Raw genomic sequence first — 12,566 nt, forward strand, 5'->3', positions numbered from 1 at the left:
GGTTAAAACAGAATGGCATTGAAATAAAGATAGATACATTGATCAATGAAATCGAACTGTTCATAAATAGAGATTTACCTCTGTGATCAACTGATCTCGATGAGCCTAAATCTCCACATTTCTGGGACATAATGCTTTCTTCAACAAATGGTTCTGGGGAACTGCATATCCATAACCAATAGTGTATCTCATTCCCTGTACAAGAATCATTACAAAATGAATCAAAGACCTAAACATAAAAGCCAGGATAATAAAACTCCTAGATGATAATGTAGGGAAACATCTTCAAGATCTTGTAGTGGGTGGGTCTCTAAAAACTTAACACCCAAAGCATGAGCAACAAAAGAAAAAATAGATAAATGTGACCTCAAAATTAAACACTTCTGAGAGTTCCAGGAAGAATGCACATGAGGAGGCAGGCAGGGCTCAACTCTCTCACAAAAACAATGGATAAAGAGTCAGAAGCTGCCTGAGAGATTGAAACAGTCATTAAAAACTTCCCAAAGATGAAAAGCACTGGACCAGGTGTTTTCACAGGTGAATTCTACCAAATATTCAAAGGTGATCTAACACCAATCTTCTCAAGTTCTTCCAAAAAATTGAACAGAAAAGAATGCTTTCAGGAAGTGGATGTGACTCAAGCAATTAGGCTCCCGCCTTCCCCATGGGAGGTCTGAGGTTCGGTTCTCAGTGCCTCCTAAAGAAGACAGCAAGCTGGTATGACCAGCAGGTGTGTCAAGGTGACACAACAAGATGATGTGACAAAAGACACAAGAAGAAAAGGCATAATGAGAGACAACAAAGCAGGGAGTTGAGGTTTTCAGTCCCTCCTAAAAGAAGATTAGCAGGTGGGTGAGCTGACACAAAGAGATGATGCAACAAGGGGAAAACATAATGAGAGACACAACAACAGCAGGGGACAGAGGTGGCTTAAGAGATTAGTTGCCTCCCTCCCTCCCACATCAGAGATCCCAGGTTCGGTTCACAGTGCCTCCTAAAGAAACAAAGAAGACAAGCAGACACAGAAAGTGCCAACAATGAGGTAGTGGGAAGAGATAAATAAATGAAGTAAACCTTAAAAAAAAGAAAAAAGTGCTATCAAAATCGTTCCATGAAGCAAATATCACCCTAATACCAAAACCAGATAAAGATACTATGAAAAAAGAAAATTACAGAACAATATCTCTATTGAATATAGATGCAAAAATCCTTAAAATGTATTTGAATACCAAATCCAAAAGCACATTAAAAGAATTACACAACACGATCAAGTGAGTTCTATCCCAGGTATGCAAGGGTGACTCAACATAAGAAAATCAGTTAATGTAATAAACCACATTGATAAATTGAAGGAGAAATATCACATGATCCTCTCAATTGATACAAAATAGAAATTTGACAGACTACAGCACCTTTCTTGATAAAAACACCTCAAAAGACATTAATAGAAGGAAACTTTCTCAGTATGGTAAATGGCATATATGAAAAACCTACAGTTTGCATTGTACTCAATGGTGAAAGACTCAAAGCTTTCCCGCTGAGATCAGGAACAAGGATGGCCACTGCCAACATTGTTATTCAATATTGTGCCAGCAGTTCTACCTATAGCAATTAGGCTAGATAAAGAAATAAAAGGCACCTAAATAGGAAAGGAAGAAGTAATACTTTAATCACTGATGATATGATTCTATGCGTATAAACCCTGAAAAAAAAACCACAACAAACCTACTAGAATTAGTAGACAATTTTGGCAAAGTGATGGGATACAAGATCAATATGGAAAAATCAATACTGTTTCTATACACTACTAATGAGCAAGCTGAGGAGGAACTCAGGGGAAAAATCCATTTTAATAGCAACTACATGAATCAAATATTTAGGAATAAACTAAACCATGGACACAAAAGACCTGTATTCAGAAAACTACAAAATATTTCTAAAAAAAATTGAAAAATACTTAAATAAAAAGAACATTCCATGTTCATATATTGTAAGAGTCAATACTGTTATGATATCAGTTCTACCTAAACTGATTTACAGATTCAACACAATTCCAATAAAATCCCAATAACTATTTGCAGAAATGGAAAACCCAATAATCAAATTTATATGGAAAGTTAAGGGCATACAAATAGCGAAAAAAAAAGTGTTTATAAAAGAACAAAGTTGGAGGACTCTCATTTCCTGGCTTTAAAGCATATTATTTAGCTAGACTGGTAAAACAAAAAACAAAAACAAAAAAACCTAGCACATATTGTCCCATGGAAACAAACTGAGTGCTCAGAAATAGAACCTCACATCTAAAAGAACACAGTTGAGAGTTCTGATATAGATCCTCACATATATGGTCAATTGATATGTGACAAGTCCACCAAGCCCAATCAACTGGGACAGAATGACCTCTTCAACAAATGGTGCTTGGAGAACTGTATATCCATATCCAAAAGTATGAAAGAGTATCACCACCTCATGCCCTACAAAAAAATTAAACCAAGTGAGGATGGACAACCACCACACCAAGAAACTGAGAATCTACAACTGCAAGCAAGAGAGTCCCATTCATCAGCCATATGGAACCAAAGCCCCCTCTCAGTTAGAGGTGGAGTGGGCATCACCATCCCAGAACACTCAGGACTGGTGAATAAAATAAGGACTACAGTGGACTGAATGGCATTCTAACACAGACTTCTTGTGATTATAGCAATAGAAGAAATTATACCATTGATGTGGAGACAATGGCTACTGGAGTTACTGAAGGCAGGGAGAGGGAAAATGTGGTGCAACATGGGGGCATTTTCTTGACTTGGAATTGTCCTAAATGACATTGCAAAGACAGATACAGGACATTATAAATCCTACCATAACCTACAGAATGGAGTGGGAAAGAGTATAAACTACAATGTAGACTATAATCTGTGTGGTGTGGAAAGGCCTCAAAATGTGTTCAATTGCAATGAATGTACCACACTAATGAAATAAGTTATTAATGTGGGAAAATTGGGAGGTATGGGGAGTGGGGCATATGGAAATCCCCCATATTATTTTATGTAACATTTTATGTAATCTACATATCTTTTAAAAATGAATAAAAATATATTTTAAAAATTTTAATCAAGATGGATCAAAGATCTAAATATCAGAGCCAAGACCATAAAATTCCTGGAAGATAATGAAGGGAAGCATCTACAAGATCTTGTAGTAGGAAATGGTTTCACAAACTTTACATCCAAAGCACGAACAATGAAAGAATGGAATCCCCTCAAAATCAAAATCTTTTCCTCTTCAAAGGAGTTTGTCAAGAAAGTGAATAAACAGCCTACTCAATGGAAGAAAATATTTGGGAACCATTTATCTGATAAGGCCCTAATATCCAGCATATATTAATGTAAATAAATCCTACATATCAAAAATATAAAGACAAACCACCCATTTGAAAAATGGGCAAGAGACTTGAATAGACACTTCTCCAAAGAAGAAATACAAATGGCTAAAAAGCACATCAAAAGATGCTCAACATCACTAGCTATTAGGGAAATGCAGATCAAAACTACCATGAAATAGCATCATAAACCTATTAGACTGGTGGCTATTAAAAAGAAAACAGTGCTACAAGTGTTGGAGAGAATGTTGAGGAAAGGGAAAACTTATCCACTGCTGGTGGAAATGTAGATTGGGGCAGCCATTGTGCAGGGCAGTTTTGTGGCTCCTCAGGAAGCTAACTATAAAGTGCCATATGATCCAGCAATCCCACTGTGAGGAATATACCCAGAAAAATTGAAATCATGAGATGAAAACAGACATATGCACACCAATGTTCATAGTGGCATTATTCACTATTGTCAAAAGTTGGAATCAACCCAAATGTCCAACAATAGATGAATGGATAAGCAAATTTTGGTATATACCTAAAATAGATAATTTTTCAGCTCTAAGAAGGAATGCAGTATTAAAACATTGGAAAACATGGATGACTCTTGAAGACTTTTTGTTGACTGAAATAAGCCAATCACTGGAGGACAAATATTACATGACCTCACAGATATGAATTAAGCAAATTGAGCAGAATCAAAGAGCTAGTCTAGAAGATTAGTTAACAAGAGACAGAAAGGAGAGGGCTGGGGGGAACAGTTGAACATGGGAGATTGTCAGGTATGTGGTTGAAAGTATAATGTTGAGAAAACTCTTTGGAAAATATTATAAGGAAGATCGCCTGTTCAAGGTGCTTAAGGGGGGGCATCTGGCACAGAGGCAGGCTTCTAGAGAGTGTGTGAGTGCTCATCTTGTCATAGTGTGTTATATCATTGAATGGAGACCCATACAATGAGTGGGACAATCTACCCACATCCTGGGGAGAACTGGTGTTCTGAAATAGAGGGAATTGTGTCTCTTGAGAGAATTGGTGGCTCCCAATGTGGGAGGACTGTCTAGTATGTCAAGCCCTCAGCATTGCTACAAGTATCTGTGAATCTGGTCTTTCAAGCAGTGAAGATTGATTGTCATTGTGAGCCCTGAGGGGAGGGGCAGAGAGGAATAGAATAGATGGAAGCAGGGTAACTGGGGGACAATGGAAATGTCCCAGAAGATCTTACAATGATGGATATAGGATATGATAAATTTCACCAAAAATGCATAAAATTCTATAGGCTAAAATATAAATGCAATGTAAAACATAAGGTAACTAAAATTTTGGAAAATTCTACAGTCTATAATATAAACCATAATGTAAAAAAAAATGGAACCATGTTTGAAAACTATGTTTCAATATCTGTACATCAGCTGCAGCAAATATAACATGAACACGTAATAAGATCATTGCTGGGGAAAGGGGAAAAGGGTTTTATGTTGGACATATGTGAGTCCTCTATATTGTATATGTGACTTTACTGTGATCTAAAACTTTTTTGAAATTAAAATTTAGAAGAAAAAAGAAAGAAAGGATGTAGGCAATGAGGAAGAAATGAAAGAAATTGCCTTGCAACTGTACATATAGGGCAATACCTATTACCATGATGAAAGGCAAAAAGTCGAAAACAAAGTTTTATGATATTTTTCATTTTGTAATACCCCAGTTTATTTTTATTTTAGTTTTTCTAAATTAGTGTGTATTCTATTTCTAATCTTTAACCCTATCACTACTATTTCATTTTCCTGTGAGTTGAATTTGGCAATACATTAGGCTTCATGTTTGAAGAAGTTTTGGACCACAGAGGGGATCATATATGGCAGGAGAGTAATGCTGCTGGGGTGTTTTTTATAGGGAACACATGGTTGGGAGGGAGTTCTCCAGGGCATGTATATAGGGTACATAAAAATATTTGGATATGTGTTGGGTGTTTTCATAGTCGTTACAGTTACAAATAATAACTGAGGGAATGCTGAGCTCCTAGACAGGGCAGCTCTGTCACATTCCCCTATGTATCAGCAACAATCCCCTAAGTACAAGGGCAAAGACTAGTGAAGAAGGATGCTCCAATGATGAGCCCCTGATCCTGATGCTTATGAGCCTGTGTGCCTGAAATGTGAAATAAGCCTAGAGCTGCAGAGTGCCTAAGAGTTACCTCCTGAGAGCCTCCATGTTGCTCAAATGTGGCCACTCTCTAAGCCAAACTCAGCATGTAAATGCATTATCATCCCCTCACCATGGGACATGCCTCCCAGGGAAGCGTCCCTGGCACCGAAGGATTACTACCAATCACTAACTGATGACGCAACTAGAAAAAGACCTTGAATAAAAGGGGAAAATGGTAAAGACAAATGAGTTTATATGGCTAAGAGTCTTCAAAAAAGAGTTGGGAGGTCATCAGGAGGGGTTGTGCTTATGTGCACACCAGCAGGATCCCAGAGACAGCTAAAGTAGGTACAATACCAGTGTATTAGTCAGCCAAGGGGGTGCTGATGCAAAATACCAGAAACTGGTTGGTTCTTATAAAGGGTATTTATTTGAGGTAGAAGCTTACAGATACCAGGCCATAAAGCATAAATTACTTCTCTCACCAAAGTCTATTTGGAGCAAGATGCCTGATGACATCTGTGAAGATTCAGACTTCCTGGGTTCCAATGTTCCTGGGGCTTGCATTTCTCTGGGTTCAAGGTTCCTTCCTTTCTGGTGCTGGCTTCTCTTTCCTCTGGGTGCTGACTTCCTGGGTCTTCAGCATCAAACTCTAATATCAGAAAACCCCAACTCTGCAACACCAAGCAGGAGAATCACTCCCATCAACCATGTGTGATCTAAGCCCCCTTTTGATATAGAGGTGGAGTGGACATCACCAACCCAGGGTCCACAGGATGAAGGAATAAAATATAGATTAGAGTGAACTTACTGGTATTCTAATATAGAAATATTGTGACCAGTAATTGAAGAAACTGTAGCATTGATCTGGAGAAAGTGGCCACGGTAGTTGATGAGGGTAGGGAGAGGGAAGAAGAGATCTGATGTGGGGGCATTTTTGGGACTTGGAGTTGTCCAAAATGATATTGCAGGTACAGATGCTGGACATATATATACCACCATAACCCACTCAATGTACTGGGGGAGAGTGTAAACTACAGTGGAAACTATAACCCATGTGGTGCAAAATGTATTTACCAAATGCAATGAATGTGCCACAATGATGAAAGAGGTTGTTGATGTGGGCATGGGGGGTGGGGTATGTGTGAAACAAATATTTTTAATGTAACAATTTTTTGACCTATGTATCTGTTTTAAAAAAAGACAATTCAATTAAAAAGCAAAAATAAAAAGTAGAAGATGGTGAGCTGATGCCCATATGGACAAAATCTATGATAGTCAAGTGATTCATTTTTAAACAAATTAATATTATTGGTACATATTTATAAAGCATACAATTCATATGAAGTGTACAAGCATTGATATTTGGTATAATCACATAGTTTTCTGTTCATCAATTCACTCATCATAAAGCATTTTTGTTATTTCAATAATTATATTAATAATAATAAAAAAAACAGACCAACAAGAAAATTCCTCACTGTGGGAAACAAAGCTGTTTCCATGGTAGCAAGTTACTTTCTGACTACTGGGTCATGCTGTCCCTAGAGATATAGGTGCAGGTGGCTAAACTGTCTGGGAAACATAACATTCCAGCAGAACCCAGACTTGATATCTCAAGTAACTTGGGCAACAAGATTAATGAGTATATTTGTTTCAATAATATAATAGAACATTATGAGCTTTGGTAACTATCTCATCCACTATGCACTGTGTTTTCAAAAATGAAGTAATGGGAATAGTTAGCTAGTTCTCATGACTACTTGGGGTGTATAAAGAAGCCCCTGATATTAATAAACTTGTCTGATGAGCTTGAGGAATCAATGCTCGCAGATCCCCTGATCCCAATCTCTCTTTATCTTTCATTCACGATACCTTTGGGTCCATGTCTCTGACATCTGGTGCCCAACATGGGGCCTGAAGCAGTGACTGCAGGAGAGATTCTTCCGAGGCAGTATCCAGAACGCGGAACTGAAAACCTTCCTGAAACTTTGAGGCATCCATCAAATGGTGACTTGAGTCTGACCATACAGGGGTAAGAATTTTAATTAATCCTGTTTTCCACTAGCATCAGGGTATGGGTAATCAACCAGGATGGCTGGAAGAATATTCACAGGTACTGAAAACTCTTAAATACTGTCAGAGTCTCGGTAAAAACTGCTAATTTACTTCAACTTTGTGCTCTAGTACAAAAACACTGTTATTGGTTTCAGTCGCAAGGGAAAATTTTTTTAAATCTTAAAGAGTGGAAACAAGTAATGAAGGCACCACTTAGAGCATACCAAAAGTGAAAAACTATATTGCTGTCAGTGTGGGCTTTAGGACAACAAATTGTAGCAGCCTTAGATCCTTTACAGTCTAAAGAAGGAGAGAAAGATGAAATTACTATATTTTCTAAGCCCATAAGTAAATTTGAAATGAAAGAAAGTAAATTGGAACAAGAACAAGGACTTGGGGCAAATGGAAAACCATCAGGTTTTTTCCCTCATCCTGATATTAACCCTTTCATCAGTAAAAGCTCAGTGAAGTGTCCTAATGAAATATCTTCTGTGTATCCAGTACAACCTTCTGCACCTACTGTTGCCTTCTGTTACTAAGCCTAAATTAGAAATGTTTTCAGATGTTGCTGATGCTTTGCCTTACATGAAAAAATTATTATCTGCTGTCCCTGTAACATTACATTTGATACCACCAGATACAAAGAATCTGCAAGGGGGTGTCGAGTTTCATCCTGTGCCAATACCTTTTAAACTATTGAAAGATTTAAAATGGGCAAAGATACTAAATAAAGTCCTCGTTAGTGAAATCAGGCTTGTAAGAAAACTCTCTGTTAAAGTGTTAACTAAGATAAGGAAACTGTTCTGGCAGCAACTCTGCAAACCCCCTGCTGTCTACATGACAATGTAGCTGTGGGCTAGTGGGGGTTAATAGAGTTAAGCTGCTGAAAAAAGAGAAAAACATGGCAACAATGGTGTTCTGTTTTGTTTCCATGCTAATTCTAATTGGGCTTATTTAACCAAGATAATAAAATTAGTACAAAATTTTTTATCAAGGTGTTAAAAGGAATTTTCAGTTTTAAATCAATAGTTTACTCCTGAACTTCAAGCCTCAGTATAGTCTTACAGAATAATAATCCAAAAATGTGTGTTAACGGTCTGTCTAAACTGCTAAATAAGAGCTTAGCTATATTTCTGCTGCTCAAATTATCTTAACTGATTGCTAATAACTAATAAAAATGTTTCCAAGTACAAGCTTGCATGTTACAAGCAACATAGATTCCAGAAGAAATATTAAAAAGTAAACTCTAAAATGTGATATAACAGAGAACTTAAAAACAGCTATACCAAGAAAGTAAGAATTATGAGTTAATTGCAAACTGTATGTTTCTGTTAATGTGTTGTAATTGTTTTGTGTCTGTCTGTTCATTCAATGTCAGTGTATATTTTGATACCTCTGGATGGTAATATAAATTAGTAAAAATTTTTAAAAAGAGCTCTATTCAAATGGCCAAAAATTAAATAAGCACTTGTATTAATACTTAAGTTTAAATGTTAATAAGATCTCCACAATGACAAAAATTGTAAGTCTTGATTAACAAAATTCCTATAAGTCTTTTTATAAAAAGTTGTTCTTGCCTAGATTGAAAGGAATAGCTTATTTTACTTCACAGGATAAAATGAAGGATGTAAAACTTAAATGAATATTAAAAAAGGTTAAAAGTTTGTGGAAATGCTGACTGAAATTTAATGTTTTTTCTAAAAAGTGTATTTTGTCCTAAAGTAGGATGGCTAACTTAATGCATGTGACAAGTTATAGAAAGTATTGTGGTAACTTTAAGTAAAGAAATGTGTTCTGTGAAGGTAACATTTGTCTTAAAATAATATAATTATAGTCTATATGGTTATAAATAATTATAAGAAATTTAACGAAGCATTGTTTAAATTAAAGTGTTTAAATGGCTAATTCCAAAAGGTCATTATTAAACAAACCTGAATTAATAATAATAATAATAATAAAAGGTAATTTTATAACAGAAAAACTTGTCAGCAGTCAGCCTCCCCCGCCAACGTGCTTCTAGGGGACTGTTTCTAATATTGCATGCTAATAAGTCTTTACAGTGAAGAAAAGTTTATTATTTTAACAAGCTTGTTTAGTGTTGATGGCATTATATGTTGTAAGAAGTTTACCTGGTAACTTAGTGTGTAAGATATATAGAATGTGTTTTTATTATTAAAGAAACAGGAAATAATTTTGTCCTAAGATAAAATGATTAATTATTGGGAAAGAGTAGAGTATGGACCCAAACCTAAATGAATACTAAAAATGTAAAAGGTTCATAAAAAAGAAATTTTTATGATTAAAGTTAAATAAAATTTGATAAGTCTATCTATAAAATTTTAAAAGGTTTAGTATTAAGCAGCATACTAATGCAAAGTTAAAATTTCATTCTTTCTCAAAGCCTCTCAAATCATTAATCTGTTTTGGTGGAAGTTTTATTTATCCTAAATAATCAGTATACAAAGAAAGTCTGTTTTATCAAAATAGCTTCTCGTGCTTTAACATCATCATTTCCTCAGTGTTCCAAGAAGGAAAAGTTTTATCTCTTTTAAAAGAACATAACATTCAAACCTGCTTTCTCAAAATCAAATCCTGAACAGTAGCCTTTTATTCTAAACTAATTATAAGAGATTTGTTCTTTTACCTTGAAAGAAAAATTAATAATTAAGTTCATTTAATATGTTATAAGTCAAATAGAAGGGGTTTAAAAGTGTTATGAAATTAAGTTTTTTTTCTTTAACCCTCTTAATTAAAGTTTTATGAGTAAAAGCTTCCTATGAATGCTTAAGAGTGTATAAAGTTACCAATATTTCAGCATAATATTAAATAGAAGTACAATGTGGTTAATTATGGTTTTAATTATTATAAAAAAGTATGTGTCACAGAAACAACCTCATATCATAAGTTAAAGTAACAACACTGTAGTATGCAGCTATCCCAAACACTGCTAGTTTGTTGCAAGAAGTTAATGTCCATCTGTGTTGCTATCACTTTGTTTTAAAACTTGCTAAAACTTTCTTTAGTGTCTTCTTAAACAAGTCAAGCCAGCTGCATTCCTCTATCTGTAAAAAAAACAAAAATAGGCTTTTGCAGTGCTTTTAAGGGCTATGTGCATAGCCCAACCATCTTGTACAGTATTTACTGATGGTAGTAGTAATGGAAAAGCAACATACATTACTTCTCAAAAAGAACAGGTTTGGCAGACTCTTTATTTGTCTACTCAGTGCAGAGCTTTCAGCCATCATCAAGGTTTTACAAACGTTGCAAGAGCCCGTGAATATTGTCTCTGACTCTGAATATGTTTGTTTAACTGTAAGCCATATTGAGACAGCTCATATTTTTATTACTGATGAATTGTCTCAACTTTTTGCTGACCTTCAAGCCCTCATTTGGCAAAGAAGTCAGCCCATATATATTATTCATATCTGGTCTCATTCTTCCCTTCCTAGTCCTCTAGCTACCCAAAATGCAAAAGCTGATTTATTAGTGGGGTTTGCAGGATGCCAATAAATATCATGCATTAACTCATATTAATACTAAGGGACTTAGATATAAATTTTCTCAATTAACAAAATATCAAGCTCAAGAAATTATTCACACCTGTCCCACCTGTGGACTCTTAACTACAGTGCCTTTTCAGGCTAGGACTAATCCCAGAGGCCTGGCTTCTAATCAACTGTGGCAGATGGATGTTACTCACATACCATCATTTGGTAAATTATGATATGTCCATATCTGCATTGATACTTACTCTCATTTTTTGTGGACTACTGCACAAAGTGGTGAATGTTTTCATCATGTTCATTCACATTTGTGGTCTGCTTTTGCTGTGATGGGATGCCCCTCAAAAATTAAAACTGTCAATGGTCCTTCTTACACCAATAAGTCCTTTGCTGCATTTTGTGCTACGTATGGTATTGAACATACTACGGGCATTCCTTACAATCCTACAGGTCAAGCCATAGTTGAACGCTGCCATCATACCCTAAAAACTATGCTCAGAAACAAAAAGGGGGAGATGATGGTATTATAACACCAAAAGATCAATTGGCAAAAGCTTTATTTACTTTAAATTTTCTTAATGTTTATAATCCATTGACACCTGTGGAATGTCACTTTGGAAAATGTCAAACATCTACAGTGGACATTAGAAGTAAAGACCAATCAATATTCTGGAAAGATATTTTAAGTAATGAATAGAAAAAAGGTAGGATTAAAGTATGGGGGCGAGGCTATGCTCTTGTCATTTCAGAAAATGGAGAACAAATTTGGTTACCTGCTAAGAGGATTAAACCTTGGAATGAAGAGATGGGGTCTCCTGCAACTTCTGATGATGGTGATCATAAGTAATGAGGAAGCTGCCGGTAATTACACTTATTGGGCCTATATACCTAACCCCCCATTACTTAAAGTGTTAACCTGGAAAGATCCATTCTTTCATATATATCTGAATAAGACCCATATATTCCCTGGACCAATTGATGATTGTTTGCCAATTAAACCCTATGAGGAAGGACAAAGAATCTATAATCTCGTATTACCATTTGATTATCAACCCTTATGTATTGGTAACCATCCTTTCTGTATGTATGTTAAAAATCGGGCCATAATTATCTTCAAAAATAATAATACTCAGTTTATTGTGACTTTATTTCCCTCTTACGATTTAATCATGACCAAAAATCCTACGTATGATTGTCTGCAAAAAGACAGTAGGGATAAAGAAGGGTGGCAAGAGAGCCATATCATATAAGAAGAGGATCTGTCGTTTTTAAAGATTCCTATGGAATAGTGTGGGAAAGTGCCCCTATGGGGAGTACCATTGAATATAATGACAGATTTATTTGGCATGGTCTAAATAGTAAAGGACAACAAAAAATAATTTTTACTAAAAATAATAGTGTTTGGAAACAGAAAGGGAAATGGGTTCCTTCTCCATGGTGTAATATTACATCTATACACAAGCAGAAGAATCTGTGGAAAGTTTTTCTAGGAATAG

Source organism: Dasypus novemcinctus, chromosome X (assembly GCF_030445035.2).
Source record: "Dasypus novemcinctus isolate mDasNov1 chromosome X, mDasNov1.1.hap2, whole genome shotgun sequence".
NCBI classification, from domain to species: Eukaryota; Metazoa; Chordata; class Mammalia; order Cingulata; family Dasypodidae; genus Dasypus; species Dasypus novemcinctus.